The sequence below is a fragment of the Equus przewalskii genome, chromosome X, assembly GCF_037783145.1.
Source record: "Equus przewalskii isolate Varuska chromosome X, EquPr2, whole genome shotgun sequence".
Taxonomy (NCBI): Eukaryota; Metazoa; Chordata; class Mammalia; order Perissodactyla; family Equidae; genus Equus; species Equus przewalskii.
The window spans coordinates 65349240-65362918 of record NC_091863.1 but is presented as its reverse complement, the minus strand read 5'-3'; the positions used below and the strand labels follow the sequence as shown (position 1 = coordinate 65362918).

At 36.8% G+C, this 13679-nt stretch overlaps 1 protein-coding gene across 3 annotated transcripts in view; it reads left to right on the top strand.

Annotated features, from left to right (window-relative positions):
• HDX (highly divergent homeobox) overlaps positions 1 to 13679 on the top strand; it is a 193334-nt gene that overhangs the window by 50712 nt on the left and 128943 nt on the right. The window contains exon 1 of one of the 3 annotated variants that reach the window (XM_070603405.1): positions 1064 to 1290. The exons of 1 other annotated variant lie outside the window; for it this stretch is intronic. The gene's annotated coding sequence lies outside the window, so the exon portion shown is untranslated. Of the gene's footprint in view, positions 1 to 1063; positions 1291 to 13679 lie in introns of those variants that run through there. One more of the 3 variants, XM_070603406.1, reaches the window with a different exon arrangement.

The following is a 13679-nucleotide window of genomic DNA, read 5'->3' as shown; positions in this document are numbered from 1 at the left end:
GATCTCACTTTTGTTTTTAAAAAAATCACTCAAGCTGCTCTGTATGTAGATCATTGACTGTAGAGGGTTGAGGTACCCTGTCCTAGGGCTTTTGGTGGCTTTTAATAAAATCAAGGTTCTCTGTCTACTTTCAAATGTTTTTATTATCAGCCTATCCTCTCACTAGTCCTTAACACATGCCCTCTATTTGTCAGGCTGATTTCATCATGGACCTCCTCACATCATATATACTGTACTTTCCCACTTTTGTCTATTCCTTCCCCTTTAAAACAGTGCTTTCTATTCTCTCTTATCCACCCTTCAAGAACCATATCAAGTTTCAATTACAACAGAGAATGCTTCCTTGACTATCACCTCACTGATGTCTCTATTAAACGATGAAGCTCTTGTCTGTAATTCATGACTGAGCAAATGATCATGTACTTTATTTTACTGTTGTGAATTTTTAATGTGTGTTAATCTTGTATTCCTAATAATGATGTAAGTTCCATAACAGCAGAGGATCTCTCATGGCATCCAGAAAACTGGAGGAACATATCAAGTGTTAACTGATGTAACATATGGCTTGAAGTTTTTTTCTGTTATAGTGTAATGGTGATCAGTTAAGTAACTTCTGGCGAAGAGGGATTGAGGGTGGGTGAACAGAACCCATAATTTTAATTTCTTACATTAGCCAGAGTCAACTGGTCACATAAAATAGTACACTCACTCTTACTGACAAATTCCAAAGGCTCAATGGACACCTTCTTGACGTTAGTAACACTGAGCACATACCTGATAATTGAAAACTTACCCCAAAGACTGTATTTCTGTATGTGATCATTTGATTTTGGCAGTGTGCAACAATTCTGCTGAAAGCGAATCTCAAGTTGGAAGACCAGGCAACACCTGCTCAAATGGTTGGCATATAACTACTATAATCACAGGGATGCTGAACGTTCACAGCTATTCAGGAAGAGAGAGGTACAGAGAGGCCTGGCCTTGGACGCAGCTGATATGTGCGAGGAAGAGACAGCCCCACTGCAGGCAGCTATCTTATCTCTCTTCTCCCCTCCCTACTCTTGGGTTTTTGGGCTGAGGCCAGGGACTGTCCGGAGCTGATCTCGGGCTCCCATTGGCCGCTGTCTTTTGTGACGTCACGATCATGATGAGAATTGATGATCGGACACGTTGATTTCATTGTCTGAGAAGGCAGTGGAGACCCAGGAAAAATCTCGCTGAATCTGCCTGCCCCAGCACTGATCTGATCTGGGATCCTCTGATCCCTCCCGTGACCGCACCACGCCCGAGGTAAGCACCCAGCCTGGGTGGATGTGAAGGGCGAAGGAGGGCGAGCAAGGCACCTAGCTAATGCTCTGCCCAGTGGTGGTGGGGAGGTGGGGGGGGGGGGGGTGCGTAGGTTCAGAGGCCTAAAGAGGCTGCCAACAAACTGGTGCGGCTTTTGGGGAGCCAACTGCCTCTACCCTCCGAGCGAAGGCTGGCGGCAGCGTGAGGTTAGAAACAAGCTGAGTGTAGGGATACAGTGTGCATTGCCAGAGAGCGAAGGACCTTGCTGAGAAAGGGCAACCTTTGAGACCCGCTTCTGGCCCCGGAGCAGGAAGAAGTGGCGCCTCTGCCACCGAAGAAAGGAGGGGGGCGGTGAATTCTACCACTTCTAGCTTTCACTGGACAGTAGATTTCTCACAGCCTTACTCAAAAAGCACTGAGGTTGCTGCGCCTGCGCATTAACAACTTGTGGGGCGGTGGGGCGGGGGGACGGTTCAGGGCGAGGAGAATAGGCGTGGAGTTTGCGCAGGCGCTTTTTCCGTTTCGCTTGAGGAGGTGGGGCTGAGCTCTATCTGGACAGAATATGGGAAGGGTTGGGGAGTTGACAGTGTGATGTTTCAAGCTCCAGTTGATAGAGAGGGATCTGCCAGTTACTTTGAATCTGGCCTGAGGAATTTAAGAAGGCAAATTCTTAACCTGCAGGTATCAGGTTTGGAATAATAGAACTCGGAGAGGTATTTGTAGAATAGAAATCGCTGAGGTGAGAAACCACTTGAAGAAAAAAAAAACACTAATTATTCAAGTGAAACCAACTTTTCATCTTCAAAGAACTCTGATTTGGGGTGCCACTCAGTGATTTGGAAACTTAAAACTGGCCGGAGAGATTCAGAGTGAGGTCCATTGTGGAGAGTCAGAATAAGAACTTTTCCTTTCTTGTCTTTTTTCTGTCTTGGAATGGTCTCATAAAGCCTTGGTCTCTGTTTCAGGTTTAGTGCTAAGTCCTTCTTCCTTCTTCCTGTGTGTTTCTGTTAGAACCACCAAAGTCAAATCCTACTTTGAGAGACCCTGTCCAACTCTCCTTCTTTTAGGGGGGCTATATTACTCAGCAACTGTGAGGAACAACCTGCCTGTCTGTCCTTGGTGGAGAAATCGTTCAGTAGTGTTACTAATTCTCCTCCACTGTCTGATCATGAACTCTATTTCACAGAGGAATCTGGATTTTTCTCCATTTTTTATAGTTAAGGGGTTATCAAGTCCTGGTGAATCTTCCTTTGAAAACTCTCTCCTACCATTCTTCCCTTATTCTACAATCTAAACTCTCATCACCAGCCATCTAGTCACTCCAGTAGCCTCCTAGCCAGCCCTTACCTGTGTGCCAAATCCCTAATTCATCCCTTCAGACTAATGATCCATGAACACTTCTTTCACCCAGCCATTTTTCTTCACCAAAATATTCTTGGCTCCCTATTTTCTTTTGTTCTAATCCCAGTTCCACTTGGATTGCAAAGAACCTCATAATCTGGCTTCATTGTACCACAGGAACCTAATTTTACTTTATTCTTCAGTGCACAACTCTCCTTAATGTCCCCAATCTACCTCCGGAATTTTGCTCCTTGCACTGTTACCGTTTCTTTCACCTGGGATACCTTCTTTTCTGCCTATTCATATCTTACCCACTTTGGAAGCTCAACTTAAGTTACACCGCTCCATAAGTGCTTTCCAAGTCTAAGCCAACCCATATTAAGCTCACCTTTTCTGGAACTCTTACATCAGTTTTTGTATTTGTCACTTTCTTATAGCATGCTTTATATTGTCTTATTATATGTTTTTTTTGTGTGTGTAAGTGTTAGACTAGACTCTTCAGCTTGATTTTAAACCCCTTCTTAAGGGTTGGGACCATGCTATGTACTTCTTTATCCTCTGCCCACAGCACCTGGATGACTATTTGAAATATCTATAGCCATATATGGTCTTTGTTTCCCGTTCTTGGGAAATGAAGTAATACTGTTATAGAGAGAACTGTATATATGTGAAAACATTAATCGTTGGTCAGGCAAGGGACCCTCTTGTGACTGAAGAAACCTGAATCTGAGTTAGAGAAAAGACTATATGGACATTTCTATATAATGGATGGCCTCCAAATATATTCTGTCCTCATAAACAAGACCAAGGAAACGTTATTCCGGAAGTGGTTCTGTCTGTAATTTTCTTAGTTTGAGAAATACTAAATAATTTCTATTTTTCTGTATATCTCTTTGATTACATTGCATTATGTATCTTCTCTTAAAATCTATAAATTATTCACTTTTTATTGTAATATATCTTGCAATTTCTGCTTTAATTAGTCACTTTTTATTGCAATATATCTTGCAATTGCTGCTTTACATTAACCATCACTTACAGTTTTTATTTGTGCCTCTCTTGAATCAGAGCTAATCATTGTGATGGTTGCCATAATTGCTATTATGTAGCATATGAGTTGTCACTTTTCTTCCCCTTGGGCTTCAAACTACATTGTTCCATGGATCTCAGTTTTATTTGAAAGAAAGTGTGATCGTGGTTTAATATAGACCCTTTTTAAAGGTTTCATTTTCACTGCTGCTTTACTTTGAGGCATCATCGCAATATCACATCAAGGTTTGTGGTTTAGGAACATGGATGAAAAGCAGTTCAGAAGGATATTATAATCTGTAAATTTGAAAATTGTTGTCACAGATTATTGTCAGTGAACTGTGAATGTTATTTACTATATGGGAAAGATCCTTTCTTCTTGACTTTTTCTCTTATTACCTACATTATGTGAATCCCCTCAAAGTGTTTTACCTTGTTCCATGCTTGCATAGTAATTAATAAGATTTACTTGGATGTTTACATGTAGACCAATAGACAGAACTGTTCAAAGGTAAAGCACCCTCTACATAGAATGTAATGCTTAGGAATATGGTGCTCATTTTAGAGAGCTTAAAATAAAATATGAAAAAAAAATAAGAGTCTGAAGTTTGTGTTTTAAGATTTATTTTAGAATTCTTGTCTGAATGAGAGGATAGCATTGGACTTTCTCATTTAAGTTGTAAGTTTGAGCTGGAAGGGATTTTCTAATGACAAGCCAATCCCCCTATTTTACATATGAGGCAGCTGAAGCCCAGAGACATGAAGTACCTTACCACCATTTATAAATGCTAATATTTATTAAGCACTTAGTGCCAGGCATTGTGCTAACAACTTCATGTATGTTATCACATTTAAACCTCACAGCATCCTTCTGAGATAGTTTCTAGTATTATTTCCCATTTTACAAATGAGAAAACAGAGGCTCAAAGTAGTTGACTTTCCCAGGGACACACGGCTACAAAATGTCACAGTCAGGATGCAAACATAGGTCTTTTTGACTCTTAATCACCAAGCTGTACTTGACCAAGTTATTATGCAGTGAATTTTTGGCAGAGCTTTAGCGAGGATCTAAATCTCTAGAGTCTCAGCCCAATATGTGTGTGTGTGTGTGAGTATAGGTATGTGTGTGTGTGCACATGCACGTGTGTGTTTTATACCATAATGTTTTCCATGAACACCATACTACTTCTACAAAATCAGTGATTTCTAAGCTTGCCCAAAGGGTGTATACTTACCTTTCTTTTTAGGTATTTTATTAAAATACACTCTCTCAGTCTTAGTTGAAAAAGATGGCATGAAATTTTGTATAAAATATATTTTTAAAAAATATAATTAATTTCGCTTTGAAAACTGCATTGTACTTCCAGAGGAAATTATAGTTTTGTGTAGTATAATCTCCAACTAGATAAAAATACTTGAATTGTTGCTTTTAACTTTACAGTGGAGTCAGTTAGCTAAACATGAAATTGGTGGTGTCTTAATATACTTGCATCGAGTACACTATGTCTAGGCATACTGGTTTGGAAGTAAACAGTGAAAGTTCTAGGGAGATATATTCTGCATAAGAAGGCAACTGGAGAGGTTAGTATATTCAGAAGCTGTCACTAGCATCCTGAGATCTTTCCACTCTGCATAAAAGTTCAAGACAATAAATTGAAACCTGTCTGTGCAAATGGAGTCATGCTTGTGCCAACTAGTAGCAAAGTTGTCTGGATTAACCAGAGATCTAAGTGGATGGCAACTGAATAAATAAGATTGTATTGTGTCAATTAAATGCTATACTTTACATCTGTCATCTGTAATTAAATCTACAACAGCAGCTGCCCTACCTTCTTGGTCTCTTATTGTTTTATAACTAGACTTATGTCCAATAGGTTGATCCTTACACTCTTTAAACGTGTTGTTTGTCAGAGTGGCAAAAATTCAGAAAAACGTTTTCTTAACCTCTGTTCCCTTGCAGTTGGGGACAATTTATTTAAGGTTCTTAAAACAGCCATGCAAACATGTGACTTACATGCCCTGGGTAGATACTTTTCTCATGTAGACAAGCATTTGTCTTACCCAAGGTCATACAAATAGTAAGTAGCAGAGCTAGCACTTTAAAGCAGGTGCCATTCTAGAGGCTGCACTCTTAACTCCTAGGTTATAGATTGGAGAACTAGAGTGAGGCCTGTCTTTATTTATTGTTTTTAAAAATTTTGTGTGTGTGAGTGTGTATAATTTCCCCCTAACATTTTTCTCTTTCTGAGTGTCTAATGCCTATGACATTTTCCTTTTCTTTTAGTGGAAATGAAAATCTTTAATAGCAAGGCTGAGGTTTAGGAGAAAAGGATCATTGTACTGACCACCAATGGCTTCTGTGGCAGAAGGCATGTAGACCCAATCCTGTATTCTTTACTACTGTCAAGTACCAAGCAATGGTGAAAGTGTTTCTTCATTGGGTTTAATGAAAAGATAATTATGAGATGTTTTCTACCACACTAATATGTTGCTTTAATGTACTTTTTTATATATTATACTTTCTTACTTGGTTAGCTTGGTCTGTCTAGCGTGTATTTTATGGATGAAATAGCTATGCCATTTAGGAAAGTAATTATCTGAGACCCATTCTCCAAATATCTTTGCCTTTTCGTAGACCAATCACTTGCTGTGTTGAAATCTCCTCAACAAAGCAACAATTGGAAGAGATCCGGGGCATTGTAAAATGTCGAAGAAGAAATATATTCTGTATTAGTGGGAAGTATTACATTAGGTTTAAAATGCTCAGCCTTGACTTATCTCCACTATTCTAACACAAGATAAAGTTATTTTTGAATATGTATGTAAATTATTAAAATAGTCAGTCAGGTATTTTATTTAGAACCCATAGTATCACTTTTATCACCAATGAATGCTTAAAAGATGCCAAAGGTCAATTTGAGTTTTTTTTTTCCTTTTTCCAACTTTTATTACTTAATGTAGAGAGAGACTTTTTTTGAACTCAGTATCAATTGTGATGTGGAGCCAATTTACTTTTCTGGTAAGGTTTGGTGCATCTGTATCTATTAAATCCTTGCTACTCAAAGCGTGTTCCATGGAGTAGCAGCGTGGGCATCACCTGGGAACTACTGAGAAACTGCAGAATCTCTGGCCCCACCCAAGACCTACTGAATCAGAATCTGCATCTTAGTAAGATTCCAAGGTGATTCATAGTCACATTAAGGTCTGAGAAGCACTAAGGTAAAGTGAAATATGACTTCCTGTGCAACTTAGACTTTTAAGAGCTGGTAGTCATAGAAAAAACTCTGAATTTCCTTTTGTCCATTTTCACATGTGTAAAGAAATATGTAATCAAAATATTATCTGGCTAACATACATAAGCTTTGCTCCATTCTGGATTCAACATTATCTCATTAAGAGGATAGCTACACCTATGTGATGGGTAAAATTGTTAAGAGTGTAAGGGAACACACTTATTTAAGTGATCGTAATGGCTTTACCATTGAAATGATACTTATCCTAATTACTTGACTTGTCAATAGAATGTTACAGAAGAATATAGATGTATTGGAGTCACAGTCACTAATAACTTCAAGAAGAAGTGTATTAGTTTTCTCCATGCTGCTGTAACAAATTGCCACAAATGTAGTGGTTCAAAACAACACACACATTATTTTACAATTCTGATGGTCGGAGATAGGTCTCATTGGGTTAAAATCAAGGTGTCAGAAGAGCTTTCCTTTCTAGAGGCTCTAGGAAAGAATTTGTTTCCTTAGATTTTCCAGCTTCTAGAGGGTACTCACATTCCTTGACTTGTAGCCCCCTTCCATCTTTAAAGCTGACAATGGTTGATCAAATCTTTTTCATGTTGCATCACTCTGACACTCTTCTGCCTCCATCTTCCACATTTAAGGATCCTCATGATTACATTGGGCCCACTCAGATAATCTAGGATAATCTCTTTATTTTAAAATCAACTGATTAGCTGCTTTAATTCCTCCTGCAACCTTAATCCACTTTTGCCATGGAATCTAACATATTCACAAGTTCCAGGAATTAGGATGTAGATATCTCTGGTGTGGGGCACAGGAGTTGATGGCCTTTTTGTCTGATAGTCAGATTCTAATCTTGTTATTGGAATAATCAGTTAGTCAGTGTTATGGGTTAAATTGTGTCCCTCTCTCCCCCAAAATTCATGTGTTGAAGTCTTAACCTCCAGTATCTCAGAATATGACCTTATTTTATAATAGGATCATTGCAGATGTAGTTAGTTACATTAAGATAAGGTCACACTGGAGTAGGCCCCTGATCCAATATGACTGATGTCTTTATAAAAGGGGGAAATTTGCATACAGACACATACAGGGACAATGCCATGTGAATGTGAAGATGGCTATTTAAAAGCCAAAGCGAGAGCCTAGAGCAGATCCTTAACTCACAGTCCTCAGAAGGAACCAACTCTAACAACACCTTGGTTTCAGACTCCTAGCCTTCAGAACTGCGAGACAATAAATTTCTGTTTAAGCTGCTCAGTTTTTGGTACTTTGTTACAGCAATCCTAACAAATTGATATAGTCAAGGTTGTGCTGGGGCCGGCCCTGTGGCTGAGTGGTTAAGTTTGCACGCTCTGCTTCAAGGGCCCAGAGTTTCCCCAGTTCAGATCCTGGGCGTGGACCTAGCACCGCCTATCAGGCCACACTGAGGCAGTGACCCACATAGCACAACTAGAAGAACCTGCAACTAAAATATACAACTATGTACTGGGGGCCTTTGGGGAGAAGAAGAAGAAAAAGAAGAAAAAAAGACTGGCAACAGATGTAAGCTCAGGTGCCAATCTTTAAAAAAAAATAAGATTGTCCTTTAGTTGATATCTATCATCACCCTCAAAAGCACTTATTTAGTAAGTTTGTTTTTTATAATATGCTAGATGTTGGACAAAGTGAATTAGACATTAAAGAGCTTACGAAATACACTAGACATTTTTTGTAAAACAAGTTATGAAATGTTACTTCACATCTCTGGCCCTCAGTTTACTTAGCTGAAATGAAAGCATAATCTTTATAATATATGAAGGTATTTCTAGCTTAAAAATTCTATGATTCTGTTTATTAATTAGATTTTGAGAAGTTATTAAATCCATACATTAATAAAAAATATTAAGTTCAGGCAAAGCCCTCAAAATTGTGTAAGCTTTTCGTAAGAAAACAGTATCTTAATAACTACCATCGCTACCATTCATTGCCCACTTTCTAACCTTCAACTTTAAAGAGAAGTAATAAAGAAATTATTGAGAAACACTTTTGTTCTTTTGACTCTCTTGACCCCTTTGAAATTGGTTTAAGACTTACGTTCAGAACACAGTACATTAATGGTGTTATGTATGCAAAATATGCTTAATAAATACATTTAAATGGATTAGTAAGTTGTCAAAATATCTTTGGTAATACATTTATATACCGGCAACTTTTGAGAGCAGTGACTTGGAGAGGAAAGGGTCATTTTGCAAAAAGTTTTGCTTTGATTTCTCACTACTGCAAAGTATACGGGAGCAATCTGTGGTCTTACGATTCACAGGTGAAGCTGTAGTTTAACCAGCTTTGAGAATCTTCTTGCAAATGGTTATCAGGTTACCTGAATTAAATATTAATTTAATTTGATTAATATAAATAACAATACCTGAACATCCTCATGATCAAACCCTGGACAGTATATTCCATGTGTTCAGATCTGGTCTGATTAACACTAAGGAATATAATTGTGATGAAATACCAGAAGCACATTAGTTGTGTAACAATCTCCCCTTTTGTGTCTCAAATCCATGTGAGAAATATGACTAGGCAGGAGAAATACAGTGCCAACAAAAACATTAGAGGTCAATGTTAATCCCATTCTTTAAACATACGCACGACTCTGTTTTGGCAATAGCATATGTTTTCTATCTTAGTGTCACAGGCTTAACATAAGGCAGTGTCTTTCAAACTGAAGTCTGAAGAGCCCTAGGGGTCCAAGGACATATTTTCAGAGGTCTGCAAGTTTTGTGACAATTTTTAAATTTGTGGTTTTTATTTTGCTCGTAATCTTGGCAAAACCCCCACACTATGCATGCATTCACTCATACACAGAGCCTTTCCACCAGGTATAAAGACAAACCCGATTTCATAGTCATAAATCACAATTAAAAGACATTTAATGGAATGAATTGAGTACCTTAAGGCAGAATTCCTCAAACAGAGACCCAAATATAGATTTTGGCAGAATAAGAAAGATTTTGTTTTTGGTTTTTTTTCTTTCAAAGGAAGCAAAAATAAAGGGCTTTACCTGGGGGCCCTCAGATTTGAGTTGTGCTCCATGAGGCTTTTAAGTCATTAAGCAGCTTCTTAGTCTATTAAAAGTATTTGTGGGGATAAATTTATGCTTTTACAATTTGATGAATTAAATATGTGTGTATATTATTTTAACACTATGTATGTGTGTATCTATGGACTACTCTCTTACCACTGGATGGCATGCTTTGAGGAATCTTCCTCTAACCCCCAAAGAACAAAATGTATACTTTTTTCCTCTAAGTTTTTACAGTCTTTTGCAGTAAAATCAGGAGTGGAAGGTATAAGAGAACCAAATAGTCCATCTCTTTGCTTTTAAGTAAAACTACCCTTAAATCTTAACATATACTATGTAAATCTGATTCGCAAAACACCGAAAGAATATCTAATCCAAGTGAAGAAATACGTCTTTAACCTTTTAAAACAAATTTTAATTACCAGTCAAATTCTTGCTGGGAGTGGGGCGAGAGAGGAATTAGGATAGGGTAGGATGGAGTTATGTGGATGATGAAAAAAAGGTTAGGAGAGAACTATTAAGAATAAATTCACAGTATAGTGAAATCCAAGAGACATCTAGATTATTTTGATCTAATGAATAATTTATTAACAATAATTTTTTCAATGTGCAGCTATGGGAAATTTTATAGAGCTTCCCTCAAAAGTAAATGAAAATGCAATCTACATTTTAAAGGTATTAACCTAGGATGTGAATTGCAAGATATTAGTGGTCAATGCTTGTGGCAGTGGAAACACTTTTATTAGTGAAAGATAGAAATGATCTACTTGCACAATTTGCTTGGGGCTAGAAATATAAAAAGAAACAATTTATTCAACAAATATGTATGGATCAAGGTTCTATTTAGCTCATCAGGAGATGCTATATATTACTGGTCATTAGTTGTCATATAGTCTGTATAGGTGTATGCGTAAGGGATTGTATAAAAGCAGAGCTAAAAACAACAGGAAATCACTTATCCACTGAGGCGCTGTTTATGCTCCTGTTGTCCGAACGATTATCTGTTTGAAATTGATCTTTTTAATTTTGTTATGAGTTTTGATATCTGAGTGTTTGATAAAGTATTTGTAGTTTAAAGGTATTCTGTTATTTTAACATATTACCGCTTTGTGATAAAGGCAAGTACCATTAAAAGCTAATAAATTCTTAAAATTGATGAAACAATCTGAGATCTAGCTTATCTACTTGCTAGTGGTTTTTAAAAAATAAGCATTAATCCCCTTTGAATTTAGACATTAGATATGTTGTTGTAGAGGTAGATGTCTCTGTAGATGTCTCTATTTTCATATATTTATAGGGAGAGTGTATAGATAAAATTATCTTGCAATTTGTGCCCATCATTATGAATATATTTTTAGCTTTTATATAGATGAAAATATGAATATTAATTACATAGAATCTTTGTGTTTTTTAAAGTGAGGGCAGTGTACAAATTCTTTGTGCTCTGAGAAAGTCAATGACAGGTTGCTGTTAAAATTTCCTGTTTCATATTTCCACCTAAGTGATAGAGGCCAATTATATCTCTAAAATGGAAGATAAGAGCTCTGTGCAATGCATTTCAGTAATTATAGCCCAATAAACAAATAATAAGTATTATTTCATAGTATTAGAATAGACACAATGTCTGTTACTAGACCTTGTGCTTAGAAGATTCTGAAATTGATTTTTTTGCAATATCTGCAAATTTTGGAAAGTTAATTATTAAATAAGATAAATAGAGAACTGCTTTTTGTAAAGATGAGGATCATTAAATGTAAATGACAGATTAAAATGACAGCTTCTGAGAACAGATTTTCAATAGCAATTCTTTTACACATGTTCAAATTTCATTAAGTTCAAAGTGTCAGTTCATTATTGTATATTTATTCAAGCTCTTGCTAAATAAAACACTGTTTAATAACTTAGTTTTTAATAGAAAAATTGATCTAGTTTAATATGATATCCTTTTATTTTCAATATGAAATTTACATTAAAAAATTATGCAGAGGTATCCGTATACATGAATACCATATCCTTTGGTGTTGTGCTTAATTTTTACATTCTCCAGAATTTTAAGAGATCAAACTCTCATCACATAGAATGACTTCATAGGATCAGTCTTCCTTTTGCCATGATAATATGATAATATATTTTTCCTTCATTTGAGGTTTATATACAAATAATGTGGGAGTGGCTTGGTATATGTTAAAGTAAGTATTCCTGGTAGGAATGACCAGTTGGTTACATAAATGTTAACTATTAACAAAAATAGATTTAACATAGCACATTACAGTTTACCAAGTATTTTAATGAAGATAACTCATCATATGAAGAAGAGTGTGACAGGTTTTATAGCACCATTTTCCAGATGAGGAAACTGAGGCCCAAGAGGTCAATTATATCTTCTAAGGTCACAAAACTAGCAAGTAGTGAAGCTTAATAGGAATAGAGGTGTCTTGACTCCTAATGTAGTGTTCCTACTCCACTGCTCCAAAAGGCCACCTGAACTGCTTGCAGCCATGATGAAGTAACAGGAACAGAATTTATCCTCTCATTTTAAATATCTAAAAACAAACACAAAATCAGTAAAAATATATATGAAACAATAGATTTCAGGCATTCAATGGAAGGCAGCAAAGGACCATGATTCCTGAGAGAAGAGAAACAAACAAGATGAGCCCTTTAAGTGTCCCAATTCACTGCGTGGAGAAAGTATCCAGACCATAGCCAAGGAAAAGGGAACCCAAACAGCCTAGAAGTCTCTCTGAGTTGAGGAGACAGAGTTCAGGGAGGGAACAGTGGCTAGAATTCTTGAAGGATAGAGTACTGAAGAGGAGAAAGCTTACAGAGACGAGAAAACTGCACATAGAGAGAGCTCTGGAGACTTGTAGAAGCACCCCTCGAGTCTTTGGTTGAATACTGATCAGCACCAGTGTGTGAGGAAACTATTGAGGACAGGGAAAGAACCACTAGAAAGGATCAGAAAAATAATCTTCAGAGTTCACACAGGACCAGGAATAGTTCACATTCCTAACAACCAGACTGGAAAACTTTATATTCCCGTGGAGCATCTAGGAAGGTCCTCAGAAGGGTATTGCCTTAGTGATTCGGGACAAATTAGTCCTAGACTAAAGGCAATTCTAGATTTGCCTAACACAGGAAAACCTCAAAAAAATCAAACCATTTCCAAGTAATTTAAACAGATCCCAGAACAAAGCCTAAAATATTTAAAGAATACAAAAACATCCAATACCCAACCACAAAATTCACAATATCTGTCATTAAATGAAAAATTACCGAGCATGCAAAGAAATAGGAAAACACAGCTCATTCTGTGGTGAAAAAGCAATTGTAAAAAAGAAATGAAAAATAATAGATTATACAATTAGTAGAGAATAATGTTAAAACAGCTGTTATAACTGTATTCTCTATGTTCAAGAAAGTAGAGGAAAGCACAAGCATGATGAAGAAAGAAATGGAAGACTTATTAAAAGATCCAATTGAAATTCTAGAGACAAACTACAGTATATGAAATGACAAATGCACTCTCTGGTTTTGATAGCAGATTAGCTACAGTAGAAGAAAAAGTAAACTTGAATACATACAAGCAGAAATTATCCAAAATGAAAAACAGAAAAAATATGGAAAAAATGAATGGAGCAACAGTGAGCTGTGAGACAATATCATTCAATGTAACATACATATTTTTTGAGTCCCAGAAGGTG